Below are 15,206 nucleotides of genomic sequence, written 5' to 3' on the forward strand. Positions count from 1 at the left end.
GGAGAGCAATGAGGTTGCTCCTCAGCCTTCTTTTCTCCAAACTAGACAAACCCAAAGTCCTTAGCCGCTCCTCATAGGACATGCCTTCCAGCCCTTTCACCAGCAATGTATTTTGAGGACCCCTCTCTACTGACCGGTGGCTCCAAGAGGTCCGCCAGGAGACCAGCACTGTAAGAAGCGGGAGAACAAAACACAGGCCAACAGCGTCTGCTTTGACAAATTACTTATAGCTCACAAAAAAAAAAAAAAAAAAGAAAAAAGAGGAAAAAAAAGGTCTGTTCCTTCCTCCTTGGTTTTCCTCACTTGCAGCCGCCAGACGCTCACTACAATCAGTCACTAAACCAAATGGCTGACTGCAATGCTCTCTGCAACCTGTAACACCACTGTTATTTTACCCACGTTTATTCCCTTGGATGCAAACTTGCCCAAAGCTAGCCTGGTGAGTCAAGGAGACAGTTTCAGAATAACTGCCCTGCTTTCTTATGTCGTTTTAAATTTTAATAACCACCTAGGACTAGTTGCCAGAACAGATCCGTGCAGAGTTAAGTGTGGGGTTTGCAGTATGTGTGGGCAGCAGTTAAAGGAACAGGGGAATGAGAAAATTTCACAGCTGACCTTTTGCTAATGTTTCTTTCAGAAGCAACAGAAAACAATCTTCCATGAACGCCAGAGAGGATTATGCCAAGCATGAATGCTACAGTTACTCAGCAATAGATGAAAGAGAGATGTCAATCCGGTTTTCAAGTCAGAATCTCAAGCTATGCTTGAAAAAGAAATAGTAGTCAATATTTCCCATAAAACATAATTGCAACATTATTTGTTATGTAAAACTCCAAACTTTAGGAATATACATATATCCACGTATATGTGCTAACTTATTACTAAATGGGTTTTTTTGGTAAATACATGACATACTGAAACTTAATTCTCTGTCATTTAGGAAGATTAATATGATTATTAATCTTCTAATTCATTACTACATATGAGTCACATATATTTAACTACATGCAGACACAAAATCCCCTTGATTATTTCTTCTTCTATATGACTTTTCTGAAATTGTTGTTGTTTGCGTTCAGTAAGCAGCATCAGTAAGAGGAAATAATATTCACAGGATACATACTGAATTTGAACAGTGAACTCATCAGGTGCATCTTCTATTCAATGCTGATGAACGGTAGTGCACGTGGGCCCTGTTTACGGAAATGTTATCTATGTCCCAAGTTAGGTAAGTTAGGTATGAAATCCAGAAAGTTTAAATTTTTTTTGACTACACTTGCTCAGCGAAAGCCAGAGACTAGAAATCTGCCCATTCCCTCACCTTGCACAGCTGGTATATGTATTAACCAATTCTGAAATCACTTAAAAACATACTAGAGGAAGACTCCCAGGGACACGATATCTTTTAAGGCTATTTGGAAGTTTTTTTAAAGTCTCAAAGCTAAACCTGTGCTTAGGCAGCCATGTCAGTAGCTATCCATTACACAGTTAAGAGTTAAACAGGTGGTTACATGCTATGATGAACTAGTGTTCAGGAACATTTGGTTCAAAATCACTAAAAATGATTTGTCAGATTAGTTGACAGATGACACACGTCATGGAAATAATGAGCAGAGTGTCCACTGCAGGCTGCAAGAAAGGCCTGTGTATCACATCGACTAGATTGCCTATAAAGAAATGTTGACTTTCTTCTTTGAGGCCATCCGTATTACCCTCAGCCCTTTACTGACAATCATCTTTAGGTAGGCAGCAGTGCTAAGGAAACTTAAGATTAAATACCGGAGGTAGATGTGCAAGTAAGGCAGGCTGATAAATCCAGATAGGCTGCTGCAGCACCATGGAGACCACCAGCTTTGGACTGACAAAATCTGTGGGTTTTATCACCTTGGACATGGTTCTGTATTCTTAACACGACACTGATTTCAGGCACAAGCTGACTCAAACAGAAACCTTTTGAATGCATTTCTGGCCAACGTTTCCAGTTCAAAGGCTAACTTGTTCTCTTCCAGGTCAGTAGGACCTGCAATGCTCACCTCCTCCCCAGCTTTCTTCTCTTCCTGGAAGGGAAGACAGATACAGATACAACTTAATGCCTCATGCAAAACAAGGCTGACAAGTCATCCTGCTGACTTCCTGCTGTAATATATAGAAATCCTACATCTGAGGATGTCATACTCAATATGAAACTTTTTAAAGTCTGCAGGTTGGAAGGAATGAAATACCTTTTTCAGATTCAGCAAAGGAAAATAGAAGTGAATAATGGTAAAAATAAAATAGAGTAGGATGAGTACGAACAAATGGTCTCAAGTGATCATTAATATGCTGTCTGGAAACTGTAAGTAAATGAGTTGTCTAATGCCTAGTGATTGAAGCAGAAAAATATCGGTCTAAAAGCAATGCAAAGTTTTTAGGTGTAATGAAAATGTGAAAAAATCATCAGTTTTCAATTAAGAAGTCCCTTATTATGATTCATTATGTCTGCATTTCAGGTCTTTTTGAATTGCTTTTGAATTCCTAATTTTACTAGGTTTCTCTTTAACATAGAGTTACTCTAAAAGTCTATTTGCGCTCTTTATTTCTCAGTGTAGGTATGAGTGACTGCACTTTGACTTGCATGCATAACTTATTTATTATAACCCTGATTAAATATTTAATGCTATGGATAGGTTATGGAAATTGTTATGAATTGCTGACAGTGGTGGGTGTTAACAGTCACTTGTCATTTAGGACAGATGTAAAGAACCATTAAGCTCCTTTATGCAATTAGGCAGCTGAAGCAATAACTATTGGACGACTCTGACACAGGATCCTGTCCTTCTTCCCATCCACCAACACCATAATTTCGGGACTAGCTAGGCCCAAGGATGTGGACAAGTTCAACTACTGCTTGGGGAGAATTAGTAAATTATTTTAAAGGACAAAGCAGAATGTTAAACACAGTAAGCAAGCACAAAACTGTCTCAACAGGTATAGCAGCATGTCTCCAAAAAAGCGTTAAAGGAAAATTCTCACTTCTTGGCTGAGTAATGGTCATAGCAGGCCATAAACAAGGAATATTCTCTTTTCTGAATATTCTTTAAGTCAGGAATATAGGATCTGGGAAGTTTCTTACACATAAATTGTAAAAATTTCATCAGTGTTACCTGATCCTAAAATTTTTTGCTGTTAACACCAATACACAAAGACCAATATTTGGAAAACACTTCAAGTAGTAAAAATAACTGAGTTACACTATTTCTCTATTTCATTAGCCATTGTCCTCTTTTCGGGAGAGTGACCCTATTTTCCACTGACAAAACTGTTGAACAATTAGTTCTGTAAAATGCTACATACAGTTAAAAAATTAGGCATGGTGTTGTTACTTACCATGTGTCTGAAAGGAATAATGTCTCACAGACATGGAGTGAACCAGATGGTACGACAAAGGAAATTGAGAGTCATTAAATTGCAGAGAGGGAAAAAGATGTGGAAGAAAATTAAAGAGCTAAAAGGCACATATGCCACGTAGAGCAAAAAAAAGAACTGGGGAAAATACTTTTGTATCTCCCTGTGAACTACTGAAGGCAGAAAGAGTGAAAAATGTTTTGAGATTTCTTTTTCATTTTATTTTGGGGATTTTTTTGCTTTTCTGAAGGACACTTTTGCTAAGAGTTTTATAAGAGTCAGTATCAGTTCAGATAAAAGTGTCTTAAAATCTCTTCCTGTGAGCCATTTTCTTGTTTCATTATTTTATTCTCAAAGAAGGAGTTGCTTATTTTCTCCTCCTTTGCAGAGGAAAAAGACTATCAACTACCAGATTTAAAAAATAAAAAAGGAAGTCTTTGAACTAAAATTAACTACTGTGTTTCAAGCTATTAATTTGCAATCTTCGATCAAAGAAATGAGTCAGTATAAACCCAGCATCACTTATTAGTTCTTAAGATTAGCTGTAAATGTAAAGCTGGCATGAATCAGTATAGCTTACCTATAGCTGCTGTAAAGCTGTGTTGATACATGCTCCTTCCGCTCTCACCACCAATTGTTAAAATCTAGAAGTTATTTACTAGCTGGGTGGGTACAGTGTATGGATAGCAACCTCTATTCCAAGACTTCTGCGCTGGGACACTCAGACACTTGACACTCACACAAATCAAGGCTACCAGCACCACTCACCCAGGGAACAAGGCACTCACCAAAACCAGTCAACACGTCAGGTCCTGGATGGCAATTTGGTCCCTGCACATAGTAGCTCCACCTCCTCCACTCTTCCCGGGGAGGGCTACAGCTCATTATAACTTAATTTACCTACTGCTCCTTTGTTTTTCTAGCTCCTACCAGATCACCTATAACTGGATCGCTGAGCAGATGTGATGAAGGCCTCAGTTATCCGAGAGGTGCTTTTGGGTAGGCTTCATCCTACACAATCTCACTGTGCAAAGAAGAGCAACGAAGCTGGTGAAGGGTCTAGAGAACAAGCCCTAGGAGGAGCGGCTGAGGGAGTAAAGGTTGTTTAGCCTGGAGAAAAAGAGGCTCAGGGGAGACCTTATCACTCTCCACAACTACCTGAAAGGAGGTTGTAGCGAGGTGGGTGTTGGTCTCTTCTCTCAAGTAACAAGACGAGAGGAAATGGCCTCAAGCTGCGCCAGGGGAGATTTAAATTACATATTAGGAAAAATTTCTTCACTAAAAGGGTTATCAAGCATTGGAAGAGGCTGCCCAGGGAAGTGGTTGAGTCACCATCCCTGGAGGTATTTAAAAGACATGTAGATGTGGTGCTTAGGGACATGGTTTAGTGGACTTGGCAGTGTTAGGTTTATGGTTGGACTCGATGATCTTAAAGGTCTTTTCCAGCCTAGACGATTCTATGATTCTAAGTAATTGACAGACTCAACAGGTAACATCAGGCTCACTTCCATCTACATAATATACTTTTACTCAGGTAATTAGGTCCAAACTTGGATAGTCCTAGAATTTAGGATTGTATTTCAAGTCAAGCTTTAGGAAAGGCACTTCGGAAATAAAATTTCCAAACAACTAGCAATAGATATTAAACAGCAAAAAACTCCTCCTTTATGTGGTGGAATGGAGGTTTTGTATGAGGGATTCTAGAAACTCCATTTTCAAAAGAGGGCCTTATTCTGCAAGTATTAAATTAGGACCTTAGAAATGAAAAAAATCCTCAACAAAATATTCCTTCTGAAAGGAAAGCAAGTATCGAATTTAAGAAAAAAAATACTCCATGGCTTTTTGGTTACTATTACTTGTAAAATTCTGAAACGTAAAAAATGTTTTGCAAAAACACTTCAGTTTCGGTGATGTTTAAACAGATTCCTTATCTTTTCTGCATGTATCACATTGATTTTTCTCAGTCCTAATCTTCCCCTAATTTCATAAGAAGCTTTTTCATCCCAGAGGCTTGTGTATGGAACAAGTTGTCTGGGATTTCCGAGTTCCCACCTACGTTTCCTGCCAGATGGGCAACTCAGCTCTATGATTTCCTGAACTTCTGGACTCTCTCTTGGAGCACCAAGCAGGATGGCCAGCATGGTATCAGGAAATTTGAGTGTCCTGACCATTTGTGGATTAATCGTGACATAACTCTTTCCATTTCAGGCCCCCATTGCTGAGCATTAGCAGTGAATCTCATCAACACTTGACAATTTGATCACAACTGTAAAGCAAATGGTAGTTGTCAGACTTGTTTTAACTGAAGTCTCTGAAATACATTCTTACAGATGATACATATGACAACCCTATTTTTCTGCGAAGACATAGTTCAGAAATTTTTCAAGCCATCCCAACAAAGTGGCATTTCTGCCACGAATTTTAAGTAGGGTATAGCATAAAAAAACTCATGTTTAATTCACTTTTCCATATAAACGATACCAAATTATATTAGCTTTGCCTTGACCTGTCTATTACTCTGCAGATAGGACTCCATTAGAAAGCCCGTTCTTGAAGGAAAAGAAATCAAGCCTAAAGATAATAATTCTAATAAATTCAGAGTTCTCATAAAATTGGCTTCCCAAAGGCGTTGCCTTTGCTCATGTGGACCACTGAAAAACTCTACAGATATATATGGGTTTAGTAATTTTCTTTTATATATTGAGTTTGAACAACATGATGACAATTCCTGAACTTCGATTGAGAAGAAGTGGTTTCAAACTATATGGGAACCTTAGTTCGGAACTCGTATATGACAACCCCTCCTTCCTGCCCCCCAGCAAAGTGGGAAAAGTATTGAGAGGGTCCAGTTTCTGCACCAGGCGGGGAGATGCCACATTCTGGAGGGTGAGAAAGTTACACGTGCAATCAATAATCTTCAACAGCCAAATCTGTAATTTAACATCATAGATACTGATCATGTAGGTTACCATAGTATCACATTGAGATGTTTATGCTATTAATAGGAATACCAGTCCAGAGAAGCCGAGAGGTACCTGCCCCCTCTGAAACACCACCTTACTGACGTGGATGGAGAAGATTATGCAAATGATTAAATACGTAAATAAATAGATGTAATAAACAACACAGCTAAAGCTAAGACAGCAGTGTTGAACGAATATCCAGAAATGCTGAGCAATGAATTCAAGGTTGGAATATATTACCTAGTAAGAAGTAAAAAAGGATTGGGAATTTGCATGTGTTCTCTCACAACTCTGAAATTACTGAGAAAAGTGTATCTTGGGCACTGGAGGACACATTTTCATTTTTAATTTTACCACATCCTGACAAGGCCCAAGGCCTACTGCCAAATCTGCTATCCATCCATGCCATAAAGCTCTGCCTCCCAATCACAATTCCCAACTTCAGGCACACTTAGAAAGTACAAATTCACTGCTGTAATGTGTCCAGAAAGAGTGACAGGAGGAGGGATGCAGCTGTATGACCCTTTGTGTTGCTCCGTGTGCTCTGCGAAGAGCGGCCCAATCCACTGCTATCCTATACGTGCTTATCCTCAAGTTGTCTGGTTGGATGCCCGACACAAGCACACGAAATTGGGAAATTAACCTGAAGCAAACAATCACCAAAGTGATCCAGTATCCTTCAGAGCCCCACGAAAGCCCATACGGTGTGGATAAAACTTGCCGGAGCTAATTCTTTAAACACTGATCAAACACATTACAAACTGCAGCCTCTTTTACTTTGCGTGCTGCCTCTTCCAACTTAGCAATGACTTTGTTTCTGGGTCGGTCCATAATTCATAACAAGGTTTACTTAATATGGAGATGAATATCTAAAACATTTAGAGATGTTACATTACAAAAAAAGCAAACAAATAACCGTGCTTTCTGTGTTTTTAGAAGTTTTCAATCATTTAAGGTTCTAACTACCTCTCAGTGATACATTTTTACATAGAGTGATGTTATTGCTCATCCACAGGGCGTTCTATGGCCCTGTACGATAACAGTAAAAAGACTGCATGATCACGATTCTATACAAGAACGATTCTTGATAGATGTGAAATTATTACCTGATGGTCAGAAAATCCACACTGGGAGTGCCTGCACATGCAGTCAGTCCCATCTTCAGCACAGTCTCTTCTCATATTTTATCTGATTCACTACTTCGCACAGTCTGAAAAGTATCAAATAGCAGAAGAAACATTCCTGAGATCAACTCACACAAGTTAAAACAACATTCAGAGAAAAAGAATCATCAAAAAATAATAATTTAGTGGGAAACTACAGTCTGTTTTATAAGAAGAGAAAGCAGCTAAATACACTGAATAAAGCATTCTGTGAAAATTATTCACTCAAGTCTAGCACAGAGAGTAAATTTTACAAGTCCACAAAATTGAAAGAGTATCTTGTGCTTCTTCCACAGTGACTCCTTGCATACGTAAAACTTGCTTGTCTGTCAAATTCTTTCTGACAGTCTAAAGGGCTTGTCAAGGCAAATTCATGACAGTCTAAAGGGCTTGTCATGTACAGCATCTGCTTTCAGATAATCCAGCTGCACCATTCCAATCTTCTTTCCCGCCGATTTCTATGAGGGAGGAATCAAGCGCATAGTCATCACTCTGCTTATGACAATGCTTTGCTGGGTCAGGAAGTATAAAGTGACTGCAGGTATACTCTTTAATTATGGATTGATGTGCCATAAGTATAGTCACACCAATTGGCATTAGCTAACACACACAGCTGCAAATTATTCTAACAGTTAGGCTGTGTTACAACAGCAAGTGCTCATGCACCATCCAGAAGTCTGTTTTGCTGTCATCAGCAAAACAAATATCATTATTTTGGTAAAGCCAGGTAAGTAATTTTGTCTAACCAGAGCGAGTAAGGGGAGGTAGAGAATGGAAACCACTGACACATCTTCTTCTAATATTTTAACAAACAGCCATATTCAATCAAATGGAACACATTAAGATTCTCTCAAAAAAGCAGACAATAGCTTTCCTTAGTCTAGAAGCGGTGTGAAAGTTGTAAAAGTAATTTGTAACAACTCATTACTATGTCATCTCATTTCAAGCCCATGTTAGATAAGTAGCAATAAGCTCTGGGTTAGAGGATTCCACATTATAACCATTAGTACAAACTCTAACAGCGCCCAGCTGTTGAAGATTACCCTAGACAGTTATTGAGATTTAGGAGGGGCAGCTTTCTACTGATTTAGGACAGATTCTGTAGACAATTTTATCATTTATTCTAGAATCGAGGTAAAAAGCTAATTTCATGAAGAGCACTCGTGAATTATTTCCTTCCTATAGGTACCATAATGCTCCCAGTAGAATGCTCTTCTTGCTCTTTAATTCAAGGTAATGATGTTGCCGCGTCTTCTGTTGGCACTTAAAACGCAGTTTAATGCCACATCGTCAGTCAAAACTTCTGTGTGATTGCCAAAGGCATTAAATTATCTGAAAAACTGAGCTGAGAAATGAACAGCTTTGATGTATTAGAACTTTTCTGGGCTTTTTAAGGGACTTTTTCCCACCCCCTCAGGATTGTGGAATGAAGAAGACTTCCTTATCATGTGAGAAAATCTGTTTGCAAGAATGTCTGCTCTGATTTCATAGGAGGTATGTGTATGAAACCATTTTATTGTGCTCCTCTATAGTGACTTACATGCAATAATTCTTACAGGTGTCTTTGACATCTACGTTTCACTTTTTTGTAATCAGTGACTGACAAAATGGTGTGTTTATTAACACATAGTTAATAAAGTATCTGGTATAAAGTAGTACAGTATGTGGTATAAAAAACCTAATCTACTGTATATTCAATGTTTTTTTTCCCCTATAGATCAAATCTGAGAGTCCTAAATCAGCTTTTTTTCCCCTTCTTCTTACAACAAATGGGGATTGGTAATAGTATTTCTTGGATCTGCAGGGGCAGATCAAACTGAATACTCACTCACTTTCATGTCATCATAGCCCACCTTAAAATAATGATTAAAGCACCTGTAGAGATTAATACAGGTGTTCAGAGCTTTTTATAAGTGTTAAATAATAACTAGGTTTTTATCAATCAATTTGTTTTCATATTTAGTCACATATATAGTAGGGAAAAAACCCAAAAGTGTTAAGAGTTTTTCTTTAAATTGAACACCTTATGCAATATAGAGCTAAATTAATATATTTTTTAATGGAAGGAGAACAATTACTTTAAGTTTTCTAGTATTTCCAAAATTAAACAGCCAGTTTATCTATTTACTAGAGTATACACTTTAGCTAACACTTGATTATGTATCTTTTTCTTATACTGTATTACACAAAGCTCTAATAACAGCATCAAATGTAACTCCATGCTTTGAGCAGATAACAAAGTGATAGAATAGGTACTAATCTTTATGGTTTTGTGTTTATGTCACAAATAAAGATGTAATCTATGCCAAAAATTAAAGGATTCCTGATGCTGAACATAGATTTAATGTAGTGCCTTTGCCTTTGGGTCAAAACCCAAAGAGCGAGCAATACAGAATTACAGTGCCCAAGTAGAAACATTGGGAAGCATCATGAGATAATGTATCTGTCTGGGGAGAAGGCAGAGTCACTTGTAATATTCATTAAAGATTCCCAGGTCAGCAGGCTGAGCATATGAAGGATGAAAAGGAATTATAGGTTTCACCATCCCTTTCTGGTGAGCACATGGTGTTCTTTTCTTCACCGTGTTTAGATGTGTCAATAGGAGCAGACAATTCCACAGTAGTCATAAAAAATTTCTAATTTTTATACTAACCTTGGTATTTCTGCTAATATAAAATAATCTTTAGACCATCACTAAACATCTGGATTTACCATTTTGTACTTATTTCTTACTTCTGAAGGGAAAGCTGGAGGACTTCTTGACTCACCTTGTTTCAAAGCATTTGTTCCTGTCATAGACAAGCTGAGGGGGATGAAAGAGGGGAGATGGCAGGGAGAGTTTTTGTTTGTTCATTTGTGTTTCCAGCTACAGAATATTTGCTCTTGACATATTACATTGTTAGAATTTGCTGTGTTTATCAGGAACACACAGCCTAGTCAAATGAGTTTTCAGTTTGAAGAACGCTGGTGTGCAAATTCAAAGGAGCACAGACACTTATCAAGGCTGCTCTTTTGTTCATGGAGAATGTTAACAACGGTGGTTCAGAGTTTACTGATAAACTCACTCAACACGCTAAGTTACAGGACAACATTGTGTACTTAACAAAACAGCAGATGTTAGGAGAAGAATATTTTTGTACACTACAGGAGTAGCTCACAGTCTTAAAATGTTGGCAAAAATGTCACAAATGCAGGTCATTTCTGAATCCTATGTTATTTAATTTTAAAACTTAATTAACAAATATTTTAACAATAAAAAGAAATACACAGAGTCCCCAGAAGAAAGAAACGTTGGAGGAGGGCACAGTCCAACCATAGCACTTGTCTGGTTTTAAGCGTGCTCCGGGAACAGGAATGCCTACATGTGGGATGCCGAACACGGTCTGCATAAGGATTACCCTGTTTTCTGCTCTGTTCAGATGCTTGCTCAGCTAAGGTTATGGTGACAAGTTTACAAGACAACAAATCGTTTTCTACCATAAAATAAAGCTGACTAACTGGAGGCATAAATGAAGAAACCATGGGATAGATATATTTACTGTCATTTTTCACTCTTTTGTGGTTTCCATTTCTCGTGTTTTCTTTCTTCAGAAGTGATTATTCTTGGAAAGTTCATACTCAAGTGAAAATGTATTTTAACAACTTTGGCACACTCTAAACCACTTGCAATCAAGGAGTTCATCTGAACAGAGCAATACTTAAACAACGACAGAACACACAGATAGGGGCTATTCAGCTTTAGTAGATGAGAAATGAATTTGTTCCTATAAATAATTCTTTCTTCATCTATGAGACACTGTAGCATTTCTCAGTCTTAATTCAAGCCTAAATTTTACTATATAAAAAGATAGTAAGAATTGTACCTGGGAAGAAGTTCTACAAGACAAGAAATTAACGGCTTGTTTAAATACATGTTGGCATATACCTACGTAAAGCTACAACTCTAAAAGAGCGAATGAAAGCTGACAGGATTACAAGACCAAGAGAAGAGAGAACTGTTTCTTGTTTTCACGGTTGCCCCAAAATGCATGCTTTTTATTGTGGGGTTTTCAGATTCTTTTCTATTCCCTGTCCCCTCCAGGCAAAGAAATAATGGTTGAGGAGTGGATGGAGTCACGTTCCTGCTCTCCTCCTACTTCGTTGCATCAGCCAGCGTTATCTGGCTATGTATATAAACAGTGGTGCAGGGAGACCGAGGAAACCCTGCACCATCTCCCTGCAGCAGCTTCAGTAGGTAAACAGGTATCAACCCGGTGAAGTCAACAGATGCCAGCGAAGTCCTCTTTCACATCACTTCCCCTTAATCAAATATGTATCCTTTTATAGCCCTAAAAGAGTAAGTCCTAATCCAAAACTCATTTCAGCTTTTGCTTCAGTAATAGATAGGGTATAGATATACTGATGCAAACTGTTTTAAGAACAAATGAAAAATGTGTGGCTCCTGTGAAAGCTTTTATGAGAAAATGAGAGTTATTTTTATACACGTAGCTTTTGTCTATCTGGCACTGCTCACTGTGTCCTCAAAAGATTAAAGGTAAAATAATGAAATAAAAAGTAAAACAATACATTGAATACATATTTATATATTCCTCTTAGATCTGTAGATCTACTAAGTGAAATGTAGGCCTCTACACTGTAAAAAGATCTGACAGACAATCAATGGCAAAAGGGGACACACAAACCACTAATAATAGCAGATGAAGAGAGAGGCTCCAGCTCCTGTCAACCAAAAAGACTGACCTCCTCAGCTAATCATTTGAATTCATTCTACCAGAAAACCTGGGTAATAAAATTCACTAAAACCAAGAGTGCACTTCCATTAGTTATTGCACTGAAAGGGTTAAGAAGCTGATGGCAATTAGCCTCATTGTATATAATTTTCCTGTTTCATCTTCCTGCTGAAAACCGTGTCTTTTGCTGAACAAGTTTTGAATGAGTGAATTAACATGATTGCTCATTTCTGTGTAAATCACATTTACAACTTTCTAAGTGTGACCCTTAGTAGCATAATCAAAAATATGGTTTGTAAGCTATTCATGCATCTTAAAGAATAAACACCTCAAATTTTGCCCCATCAGTGTTCATAACCGTCTTAAGCTAAAAACATTGAGCAAAGGTAACAGTTGATACAAATTTGAGAGCGCACCACTAAATGCTTCAATATTTTGATTGAGAAAGATTAGCCTATATAAATAATGCATCAAGAATAGTTTAACTATTTTGCACAAAAGACACCTTTCCCATCGTTTATTGTTCTTTGAGATGCAGAACAGATGCGCTATGCTTGAGGATAGCAGTAGAAAGAAAGTTCCTATCAATATATTTAAATAGCTCAGAATAAGCAACATACCACTCAAACATTCTGGCAAGGCATATATTGGTCTTAACAGTAAATGAACCTTGCAAAAAACCTCAATTATTTATTTATAGACTTTCCAACATACGTCAATCAAAGTAAAGGACAACTGAAGACTACTAACTCCAGGAGTTTTGGCAGGCAACATCTCTAACTCCATAACCTTTTGATATGAAGAAATTCAGTGTAACTACAAAATCCAAGACCTACTTCCTCCCTATTAACATTTGCTACTAAATGTGCGTCCTATCTAAGAACTGAGAAGTGACATTTTCACCTAATGAAAAAGATGTTTAAGTTCTAATTCAGGCGCTCAGTTCAAAGAAACGCATCTGAACAAGATTTGAGTATTGAACAAGAACTTATTTTGTCATGCAAGATTCAAAAATTCATAGTTCACAAATTTCAACACGTAAGATAATCAAATGAATTATGCGCTAAAGCAGGGAAAGCTTAGAAAATGTCCCATGGCAAAAATGATCTTTATCCCTCCCTGCAGATTTACTCTTGCCAGTAACTTTTAAGCAGTTCTGGACACCTCCAGCAGTCTTTGACTTCTTTGACTCCTGAGACTACAGTATAATGGAGTATTAAGACACAAGTCAGTAATCTTTAGAAATAAATAATAAAAGTCAGCGAAAGTTAAAGTGAAATAGAAAAAGAAAAAAACCAATCATCTGCCAAAATTGGGTAAGAGATGGTCAAGCAAACTATTTCAGATCTGTTCTCCAGTTAGCTGGTTTCCCATCCTGAAAGTAGCATTGCCCATTTTTATCAGCAGAATAAAAGAATGAAAATGTTTAGAATCTTAAGTACAATCTGCAGAGCCTCACCTGTAGCTTTGCTGGTAACTCCCTCTCCACATACGTTGTACAGCTCAGCTCTCAGACCACGTTACTGTGTGCCTCCAGTAGTAATCCCTCTCTGTCATGATAACTCATCATTTTCTACCCCCTTTTTTTCTTATCACACGCAGTTGCATGCAATCATTGAAGTAACCATCTTTTTCCTTAGGTCTTTGAAAGTTTAGGGGATTTTTTTAAAGACCATTTGAGGATGAACATTGCCAAACAGGTTTTGAAAGTAGAAATAGATTGTAACAGCCATAGCGTGCTTACCTGCCCAGGCAGTATCACATCACAGCCTTCTCACAGGTTTCTAGGAACTTGTAGAACCCTACTATTTTCTTATATATTCTTGGCCGTAATATATGACTAAACTTAACTGTGCTTCTAAGCTTGAAATTAATCTGAAATGGGACATAATCCAAATTTTCGTTGTATGGACCCCATTGTAAGAGAGGTAATGTATCAAGAAACACACTCTCATGCTCGCAATTAAATAAAAAGCTTATTCTTCTACTTGCTCTAACATGATCCTCTAACTGAATATAATGTCTGTAATATAAAACACCTTACCTGGATAAGTAGAATTAAATTTTTAGATGAATGCAATTTAACAGACAGAAGTGAAGACAAGAATTGGAAGGAGTATCAAATCAGTTTACAGGGAACAACGTCCAGAGGCTGGACCCTAGTTTAGATCGTCTTCTCAACAATATCCTCTTCTTTTCCCCATTAATCTCAGAATTTGTAACAATTTCCACACTATCAGTGAATTATTAATTACAAAACTTGTTTCCACTAGGAAACCCTGAACTAAACAAAACATTACTTCACTCTGAAATTTTTGCAGTACTGAAGTACTAGGTAAGAATGTAATGTTATTATTAACAGGGTTGTTACAGGCGTGATAGTGCGTCGGAAAGACAACACGTTATACTAGACAAACTCATACAGCCAGTCTTTCAGCAATATGCATTCTTCTCCCGGTCTGAAAAAAAAAATCAATTTTCAAAGGTAATGCAAGCAGAGAACACTAGCTCTGAGATTAAATAGACATGTTAATTGGGAAATACCTAAGAGAAAAGGTGGTTAGGACTATTGAACAGAGGAAATACTATAACGGGAAAAGGCGATAAGATAGTTTTCTCTTACAGTGAAGGATGAGGGAAGATTTATTGCTGGTAGTGCATGACACGATAGTTTGGGAGAGAGAGGGGAAATTATCACTTGTCATAAAATGGATATCTCTATCGGGTCCATGATTTTTACTATCCAGTAAAGTTATATTGTGAACTTTTATGAGTAATCCCAGACCCATCTGTAGATTTTGTTTGACTGATTTATTATTTTCTGTTTAAAGAATAAGGTATCAAGGTTTTCCACACCTTGGCACAAAAAACAGAGGAAAACCAATCTTGTTCATTTTGTTTTACAACGGTTCAAACATAAAGCCTCCGTAAATGCTAAGATTTTACACTCACTGGATCTGAAAGCA

General features: G+C 37.6%; 1 long non-coding RNA gene across 1 annotated transcript in view; it reads right to left on the reverse strand.

Moving 5' to 3' along the window:
• LOC142082208 (uncharacterized) overlaps positions 1 to 15,206 on the reverse strand; it is a 189,918-nt gene that overhangs the window by 25,998 nt on the left and 148,714 nt on the right. Inside the window, exon 3 of the long non-coding RNA XR_012673615.1 lies at positions 7,454 to 7,557. This is a non-coding gene — a long non-coding RNA (uncharacterized LOC142082208). The remainder of the gene's footprint in view (positions 1 to 7,453; positions 7,558 to 15,206) is intronic.

This window comes from Calonectris borealis, chromosome 4 (genome assembly GCF_964195595.1).
Source record: "Calonectris borealis chromosome 4, bCalBor7.hap1.2, whole genome shotgun sequence".
Taxonomy (NCBI): Eukaryota; Metazoa; Chordata; class Aves; order Procellariiformes; family Procellariidae; genus Calonectris; species Calonectris borealis.